General features: G+C 29.5%; 1 long non-coding RNA gene across 1 annotated transcript; it reads left to right on the top strand.

Annotated features, from left to right (window-relative positions):
- The first annotated feature begins 9,430 nt into the window (after nucleotides 1-9,430).
- Nucleotides 9,431-9,997, top strand: LOC11428150 (uncharacterized). Its single transcript, XR_003010314.2, has 2 exons — nucleotides 9,431-9,545; nucleotides 9,652-9,997. It is a non-coding gene; the product is annotated as an uncharacterized lncRNA (long non-coding RNA).

Raw genomic sequence — 9,997 nt, 5'->3', positions numbered from 1 at the left:
CGACTGTCATCATCGATCAAATGTAAAAAAATCCTACAATACATTCAATTAGTCTATAACTATGTTGTAATTTTTTTTTGAGAGAATAACTATGTTGTCATGTTGATTTGTTTTATTATTAATTTTCAAAATTCCCTGTTTGTCCTTAAAAAATATTGATGAAATCATGAAACGTCAAAATTTTATTCTCATTTCTGTTGATCAAATGTAAAAAAATCCTACAATACATTCAATTAGTCTATAACTATGTTGTCATTTTTTTTTTGAGAGAATAATTTTGTTGTCATGTTGATATGCTTTATTATTAATTTTTAAAATTCTCCGTTTGTCCTTAAAGGTTGAAAAGTTAATTAAAAATGAATGAATCCTAATGATTAGAAAGTTTTTTATATTACAAACTAGTGAGTGTTTTAAAGGGACAAACACAACACATTAATATCCCTAAAAGACACTTAAAATGATTGTAATTCTATAGAGGGTTTTCTAAAATTCCTTAAGCGCAATTTTTTTTTTTTAAATATAACATGGATTTATTACACTATAAAGTGACCAAATCATATTATATTTGTTACACGATAAAGGAGAAAAATATGTCTAAAACTATAAAATTTTTGTATGCTATCACTTTATTTCTTTTCCTATTTCTTATCGAAAAGAACAATGGTGGTAATATGTTATTCTCATCCTTTTCAAATTTCTTTCTTCGATTTGTAGTTGTACACCGTTTTTATCTCATTTGAATAACATTTTTTTTTATTTTGTTTTATTATTACAGTTTTAATTGATTGTAAACATGTTCGTGATTGTCCAAAAGGTATTTGGCGGTCTTGCAGATATAAGTGCATTGACAACAAATGTGTATTTACATATTGGCCACACTGACTATATGAGTACCATAGAGGATAGAGTTCACCTATGTCATGCATGGAAGAATGTGTCCTTTCATTAACAACAAATCTATGCAATAACTTTCTGAAAAAATAATTAGTTGTCATTGTGGTGACACTTAATAATTATTTTTTTTAATTATTTTTTATTGTTAATAATGTTTATTTTAATATATAATGTTTGTAATGAAATGAATTAAGGCACTAATGAATATTATAATTATATTTTTTTCTTCTCCTTTAATTTTGGATATATCTCCGTAACCTCCAAAATAGGTATATCACATTTTCTTTTTAACCTATAAGAATAATTTTAATAGTTAAATTAAAAAGATATATGTTAATTACTTCAACTATAAAATTAATATTATGTAATAATATTTATTATTTTCAGACAATTCAATTTATATTTAACTTGACGGATAGTCCACCGATTCTTTTCTTTATCCTAAATATAATTATAAAAGAATAGTTTAGGGTATATGAAAGATGGAAATTCATTCATCAAACTTAGGGTTTAGTGCAAATCCATTCATCCAACGTGCGGTCCCTAAAAATATAGTGATTTTTTTATATATATTTAGCCCTAAAAAAATGTTATGATTTTATCTTCTGGAAATTTACGGTTTCGATTTTCATCCATATTATTAGTTGAAGATATAGTTGACTAATACAGAAGTCCTAGTCACTTTGCCATGTTTGTTTTTCTTTAATATTTGGATGTCAAATCATAATCTTCAAACCATGAATCCAATAAATAACAAATTATTGAGTTTCATTTTATCTCAAACCCTTATAAGTTTTTCAACAATGTGTTGAAGCATTCGTTCACTTTCAGTTTGAAGACTCTATCAGCAGTTTTAGCGAACTAATTTGGTTTTTCCCATTGTGGATCTGTCATTACTTCCTCAATTTCTATGATGTGACCCTCTGAAGCATGGGTACTACAAACATGGTCAAGTATTTGGTATACATACCATATGAATTGAACCGACCCATTTTTAGTTAGTTGATTTTCCATAGTGGATGCACCAAAAACGTATCGGCGAAGGAAAAATAACCAATTTTTTTTTGTTGCTTTTTTATTGTATTTGATTTCTCTCTTTTGCTTTTAATGAAAATAGTGGAGGAGATGGACAAAAAAAGTAAATCTCCAAAACAACATGATGATAAAAATGTGGTTAAACACATGATTAATATATGAATCGTATTATACTATTTTTTTTATAATTGATTTTTCTAACATGTTTTTAGAACAAAAATGATAGTAATTCACTTAGCCTTTGTTTGAGAGTTTGGATGGGATTGAAAATATAGAGAAAAATGGTAAAATCTTTCATATTTTTTTAAAGAGTAATTTTTTAGAGAATGATAAATTAATGCTTATGATTAATATATTTTTAATTTTAAGAATATTATAACTAAATAGATTAAATTTGAAGAATTCATGTAAACTATCTAAAACCCCTCAAAACTCTCCCACAATACAATTTTTTAGTTACTCAAATGAAGAGAATTTAGTATTATGAAGAAAAATGAACAGCCAAAGTCTTTCCCTCGATATCAATGTCATCTCTTTCTTCCACTTGCAAATTCTTTTTTATTCAAACCCCTCTCCTCCCTTTTTCTTCAAAACTCGCAAACAAATTATTAGAAAATCTTCTTTTATAATTTTATATTAACATACCTGTACTTTCATTTTTTTTAGAATTTGTCATATTACGTATCGGATACTCATATTGGATATCATACCCGTTCCTAAGCATCATAATTAACACGTAAACCCCCTAGAAGATATTTATTGGAACGTAAAAAAGAAACCAATCCAAATACCATAAATTGAAATTTGCTCCTTTGTTCTTGACAATCTCTCTCTCGATTGATCTCAATGTATTTACCACATACACACCATGGGACTAAGATTTTTGTTTAAATATTTTTTTTTTTTTTCAAATTTTTGTCTTATTTGTTTTCACTTTTCAGTTACTAAGAATTTGGTCAACAAAATTTTGATGACGTAGGAGAAAAACCTCAAGCATGGAAACTTTAATTAAAATTTAAACCTAAAGTTAACCTCTTCTTATTATGGAAAGAAACCACTCTGATGGTTACCTAAGAAGAGCTCACACTGCATCACTTGCTTTGACTCTTCTTCTTGAATAATTTTTCAACTATGAAGAATATTTGCAATCTATTTTAAGCCAATATATTGCATGTTTTGTGTCTAATTCAAGAAATACAACTTTCTTTTGTGTAGGCCACCTGTTATACTATTTTGTGTCTAATTTGCAATCTATTAATGAACCTCATGATGAAGCATCTGCCAATTAATAGCTGAATTTGTTGCTGAATTTGTTGTTGAAGATATGAATTTGGGTTATGTATGACTAGCTAGAATTTGAGTATCAGTGTGTTATGTCATATTCTCTTGTGTTTTGATTTCTAAACTCACAAACTAGGAGGATTCACCTTATGCCACATTGAGAAAGGCTAGCTTTTTCTTTTTCGCATTGTGGAGATATTTTCGTGTCATTCTATTGATTTTTGAATCAAAGATATCTTGGTTAGTTAGATTTTTACATTGCACACACAAAGTAAAGCAAACTATACCAAAGTCGAAGATAATAAGGGATCGATTTTATCTTGTGTACTGTCTTGCTCAGTTAGTTGATAAAATAGAATTACACTCTAATAGTAGTTTGTGATTATAAACTGCACAACTGGAATATCTCGATTATCCTGCGGAATTACCTGCGGATTTGGGTGAAAATTCCGCAGGACACCTGTTTCCTGCGGATTTTACCAAGGATTTAAGTTTCCAGGTATAACCTTCGTGGGTAATTGTTTCCTGAGGATTTTAGTAACCGCAGGAAATTTTGGGCAGAGCTGGATAAGTTTCCCTGCCCGTGTATGCGCTTCCTGTGAACATATTCCGCAGCAAAAATCCCCAGGAACTTGTTGCAACTGTCAAGAAAATCCGCAGGAAATTATCATGATAATTAATAAAAATATTTAATTTTCTTCTTTTAATGAATGCCAAATGGCATATTAAAAGTCCTTTTTAATTATTGGGACAGAGAAATAGCTATAAGATTCTTTCTTTCTTATAAGCAAACCATTTGATAAACAAATCAATAATACAAGTATGGGAATCAACTTATGAACAAAACAAGCCAGGTTCAATGACATATATACTATGGATTGAAGTACTATGCATATCTCTTTTTATATAGATTATCTCCATCGAATAGCACATTACATATCTTTACATATCTAGAACTCAAAGGTTAATACTAGTAGTAGTCGATCCTAGCACTACACCATTTATTGTCTCTGGCAACACTTTTTTAAAAGACATGTAAAAATTGTTCCCTAAAAGTGGCTAAGGCAACGTTTTTTGGTTGCTGCCAAAAATATTTTCGCGACCCCTGAAAAACGTCCTCTAAAATACCTTTAGGGACGTTTTTGGAGCGTTACTCTATTATTTCGTTGGCAACAATCACGAATTGTCCCTTAAATACTTCTGGAGACGTTTTTAAAGTGTCACAATATTATTTTTCTGGCAATATTTGATAATTGTCCCCTTAAATACTTTTGGGGACAATTTTAAATTGTTACTGTCGTTTTAATAAAAGACTACATTCCTTCAATGTTATTCACAACATCAATATTAAGAGACTACATTGCTGTAGTTTTAATAGGGTATTATAACTTTGCCATAAGTTGACGTTGATACTAAAAGCAAACCTTTTGACTTCTTCCTTTGAAACACCCATCAAAGCAGAAACCTTTTGATCATGATCACGATCGATGCCTCATACCTAACATCTTGAAATGAACCTATTATATATCCCTTAGGTTAAAAGTTTCTATATTGTCCTTTGTAAATCAAAAGATCAATTTTAATGTTTTAAGACCGAAAAAGGATTAAGTAGTGTATGAATAAAGTAATCGACACAGTGAAACAAAACTTATATATAACTAGCCAGGTAAATGATTTGCACTAGAATCAAATCTAACTGCACCCACTCTCAACACATAGATGAGAAAGAGTAGAATGAAGCATCCAACCTTGAATATTCAAGTAAAGGAACTCCAGCTTGTTCTTAAGCCTCCCCCTTTGTTCACTTTGTGTTTCCTAACTCAATATGATAAGATTGTTGAAATAAAATGGGTTTTGGACAATACCTCAAAAGTTTTGATGATAACAAAACATTGAAGAACAATTGGATAAGTTAATATGTGTTCAAGTGTGCAAGATCATAGATTAAAATTTATCAAGTTCTGAACATATATGAGAGCATCTGAAGCACAAGAGAAACTAAATACTTGCTGGAAACTTGAAGAAATGAAGAAGACTCTACACAATCTGAAAGTGCCCCTACTCTGCCAAATTCAAAAGCGCATAAACACTTAAGAATTTCTTACGAAGTTTTTATCTTAGAAATTATAAAGTCTTAAAAGTCTTACTCTATTTTGTAATTGTTTACACCTCTGATTGTATATCAAGTGTAAAAACAAACAACATTTTATTTGATTAAGTTAGTTTCTGATAAGTCTCTGAAGGTGAGAAAAACACAAGAATGGGGTGGTTGAATTGTGTTACCTTTTTCTTCTTTTTAAAACTAAGTCCAGTGTTCAAAGTCTGATAGAGTTCAGAGTCTTGAGCAGAGTTCAAAGTCTTATGCAGCGGATAAAGTAAAGAGATAAAGAGAAGACAAAAACACAACAATTATATAGGTTCCTTCCACAATCCGGAAGTAATATTGTCCCCCTTGCACTTCCAAAGAGACTTCACTAAAATCAATATCTAATTACAATTGCTCAAACACAAAATCAAGAGACTTCAAACTACTCAAGCACAAAATCAAGAGGTTTCCTATGCTTAAGCACACACGCAAGAGTCTTCCTATGTTCAACCACAAAAGCAAGAGACTTCTAAACAAACACAATTACACAGAAATATCTTTGAGGTTGAACACTTGATATACAAACAACGATGTTTACAATAAAAATCAAATACAGACTCTTAAGACTCTAGAATTTCTAAGATATGAAAGTTGTTAAGAAATTCTAAGTGAACTTTGATGTGAAAACAATTTCGGCAGAGTTTTCGCACTTGTAAAATTATTGTGAGTCTCTTACAATCTTCAAGTCTTTACTCCTTTATATTGAGGATTGCCAGCACATAAAAAAGAGTCGCTGTGAAGCTTGATAATCACCAATGATTTGTTGCTTGATTTGTTTATTGTCATATGAAAGAACATAGAGAACACCCAACATAGTCACAGTTGTATTCTTGTACTACTGCATACAAGGCGAGTGGAGTAGTGGTTGTACAATTGTACTATGTCATTTTCTTGCGCTCTTCAGTGGATAAGCATTCAATGCCTTTAATTCCTCTGAAATAGTCGTTGCTCCAGACTTCCTTTTCTTATGCAATCATAAGTATTCAGAATAACAACTTCTAACAAACTTCAGCTTCTGTAGACTCTCTGATGACGTCAGCTTCTGGTAGACAGCTTTTGATAGTTCTTCAGATGCTCTTTGCCTTTAGACTTTGTCTTCCTCAGACTTTTTCTTGCAACTCAAGCTTCCTTTTTGTAAATTCCATTGCTCTCATTTGTTCTTCCATAACCTATACTTAGTTTAAAGACATGTAACTTTTTTTTCTATGGTCCTGCACACTTGAACAAATATTAGCATATCCAATTGACATTTTTAATATCTTGTTATCATCAAAACTCAAAATGGTATTGTTAAACACATTATGTTCCAACAGTCTCTTTCGGTTGTGAGAGAGCATTAGACGTCTCTTACTTGTGTGCTTGAGCATTTGGAAGTCTCTTGCTTGTACGCTTGAACATTTCTAATCTTTAATCGTTAACGGGACTGAACTACTCTCGGTTTGTGACAAAATAGTATAATTGATTTGCCCCCCCCCCCCCCCCCGGATATGCGTGTGTGCATGTGTGTCTGTATTTCCTTTAAACTTTTATGATTTCCTTGCTCCTAACTCGCAGTTTATTCGTTGAGAGAACGTTTAAGCATATGTTGTGCTTTAATAACTGTCAAAACATTGGAAATGAGTTGTAGTAGCATTGATTCATTTGAAACTTAACTAAGCGATATTTATAAGAGCAATGCTAGTGTCAAACTCTCTTACATACGCCTCTTAACACACGCCCCACAAGCTAGCCACATCACCCTATTTTTAAGACTTGATACTTGCAACCGGCTCTTTTGGTTAAGAAACATGAAATCGATTTGCATAACATATTTTTTGGATCAATCTTTCTCTCTCTTAAACTACAAACTTCCTTTCACGAGTTTGAAGCTATTCACCTATCGTTCCACAACCACCATTTTTCCTCACTTTGTAGATTTGTACATGAAAGTGGTTTTTTTCAATCTGATTATTCTTCTAATTTAATATTCAAATTGAATTCAGCAAATTTAGAGCATATAATAAGGAGTGTTGTCTAGTGTCACAAGAACATTAGAGTGTCTATGTCTTAATTACAAAATATAAAATCAAACGGATACACAAAAAACAAATTCTGAAAAAAATCTCCAACCCCCCAACCATTTATCTGTCGCACCGATAAGCCACCGCCGACCACCCACCATCTCACTCTACCGCCAACTTCCGCAGTATGAAACTGGTACACAAACCTTAAAATAAATATTATTAATTTATTTCTCAGGTGATGCAAATGATTGTTGGTTGGGTGAACGAACGTGTCGAAATGTAGGCCATTGCTCATAATGATGGAATTTTAAGTTTTTTTTTTAAGTTATTTTTTTTTAATCAGCACAACATTCTTTGGAGAAAAAAAAATAGTTAATCTTTACAACATTATTTAGTACACCAATAATACTTTTTTTAATGGAAATACCAAATTAGAAATGCAGGAAGGATCAATTTGGATCTTATTTAATTAAAAACTTAGCGTGGTTGCAAAAGTCTTCATATATTTTGTATACCAATAATACTTTTTTTAATGGAAAAATTAAATTATAAATTCACAAAGGATCAATTTGGAGCTTATTTAATTAAAAACTTAGGGAGGTTGCAAAAGTCTTAATATATTTCGTATATCAACATGAATCAAAGATTTTATGTAATTGAAATTTTATGGCCTTTTTGAGGGTTTTGATTTTGACCCCATCTCTTGTACATATTTTTATTTATTTGATAATATTTTTATGATTGGATCACAAAGGATATGAGTTTCTTGGAAGTCTCAACAAAAACAAAAGGTATAGGTTTCACCTTGATGATTAACCACATCTTTATCCATAAAAAATGTTGATGGAACAAAAAAAGTATACTCTCGTTCATGTTGATGAAATGTTTTTATAGATTAAAAAATCTACAGTACATTCATTCAGTGTATAACTATCTTGTAATTATGATTATTCTTTATTACTAATTTTTAAAATTACTATATGTTTGTCATTAAAGGTTGAAAGGTTAATTAAACATGAATGAATTCCAATGATTAGAAAGTTTTCTATGTTACAAAATTAGTAAGGCTTGTTTAGTAAAAATAACGGATAGCTGATAAGCTAGCTGATAGCTTTTAGCTGATAAGCTAGCTGGTAACTTATAGCTGATAAGCTAGCAGATAATTTTTAGCTGATAAGCTAACTGAAGTGTTTGGTAAAAATAGCGGTTCAACTAGCTGATAAATGTAAAATGACATAAATGGTATTATTAATTCATAATAAAAATTATATCATTAATTTAAGTATTTGTAATTTTTTAAACTAATTTTTCTTTAAAAAAATACTTTAAATTTATTAATTTAATATATCCTATGTATTATAAATTAAATTAAATTTTATTCACTAAAATTTTATCTTATATTTATTATCATTTAAGTGTTTCCACTTTATAAAGAAAATAACATTTACCTCAACAACAAAAAAAAAGTTAGCACTAATAGAGTAATACTAATAACAGAGAATAAAGAAAATAACACTTACCTAAAAAAAAAAAACACTAATAGAATAATAGTATTTTGTTTCGTAAAAAAAAAAACGAAGGTATATATTTTTTCAAAAAAAAAAAGGCAATATATAAAAAAATTGGAATAAAGGGATAGTAGTCTTTATTACGTAGCTTATTATAAAAATTATAATGGATAAAAATATAATTTAAATGAAATAATAAGGGTAAAATTGAAAGAAAAAGTGAGAAGTTATAAGCTATAAGCTCAAACGCTACTTGGAATAGCTTCTGAAAAATAGCTTATAAGCTCGTGAAATAAGCTATAAGCTCATGGTGAAAAAGTGTTACCAAACAGAGCTTTTTTTATCAAACGAGCTTATAAGTTATAAGCTAAAAGCTCTTTTTTGGGTTTCCCAAACAGACCCTAAGTGTTATAAAGGGACAAACACAACACATTGATATACCTAAAAGACATTTAAAAATATTTTAATTCCATAGAGAGTTTTCTAAAATTCCTTAAGCACGCTAAATTTTTTTTTTTTTTTTTTAAATACAACATGGATTTTACACACTATAAAGTGATCAAATCATATTATAATTGTTACACGGAAAAAGGTGAAAAAATATGTCTAAGACTATAATGTTTTTGTATGCTATGACTTTATTTCTTTTCTTACTTCATATTGAAAAGAGCAGTGGTGGTAATATGATTTCTCATCCTTTTCAAATTTATGTCTTTAGTTTGTAGTTGTACATTGTTTTTATCTCATTTTAATAACAATTTTTTATTTTGTTTTATTATTACAGTTTTAATTGACTGCAAAACAGTTAAAGATTGTCCACCCAGTTATACTAAAATATATAGGTGCATAGACAATAAATGTAGATTAGTTTTGTAATTGGACTGATTATATGAGCTTCAAGAGAGTACACTTATGCATGAAAGAATGAGTCCTTTTATTAGCAACAAATCTATGCAATAAACTTTTTGATAAAATAATATAGAGTTGCCATTTAGTTGTTGTGTTGGCACCTAATAATTAATTGTATTTTTTTTAAATTTCTTTTTATTGTGTAATTTTATGAACCTTTCAATTATGCTATTGGTAATGAAATGGATCAAGATACTAAAGAATATTATAATTATTTTTTT

Source organism: Medicago truncatula, chromosome 3 (genome assembly GCF_003473485.1).
Source record: "Medicago truncatula cultivar Jemalong A17 chromosome 3, MtrunA17r5.0-ANR, whole genome shotgun sequence".
NCBI classification, from domain to species: Eukaryota; Viridiplantae; Streptophyta; class Magnoliopsida; order Fabales; family Fabaceae; genus Medicago; species Medicago truncatula.
This window is presented reverse-complemented; position numbering and strand designations above follow the sequence as displayed.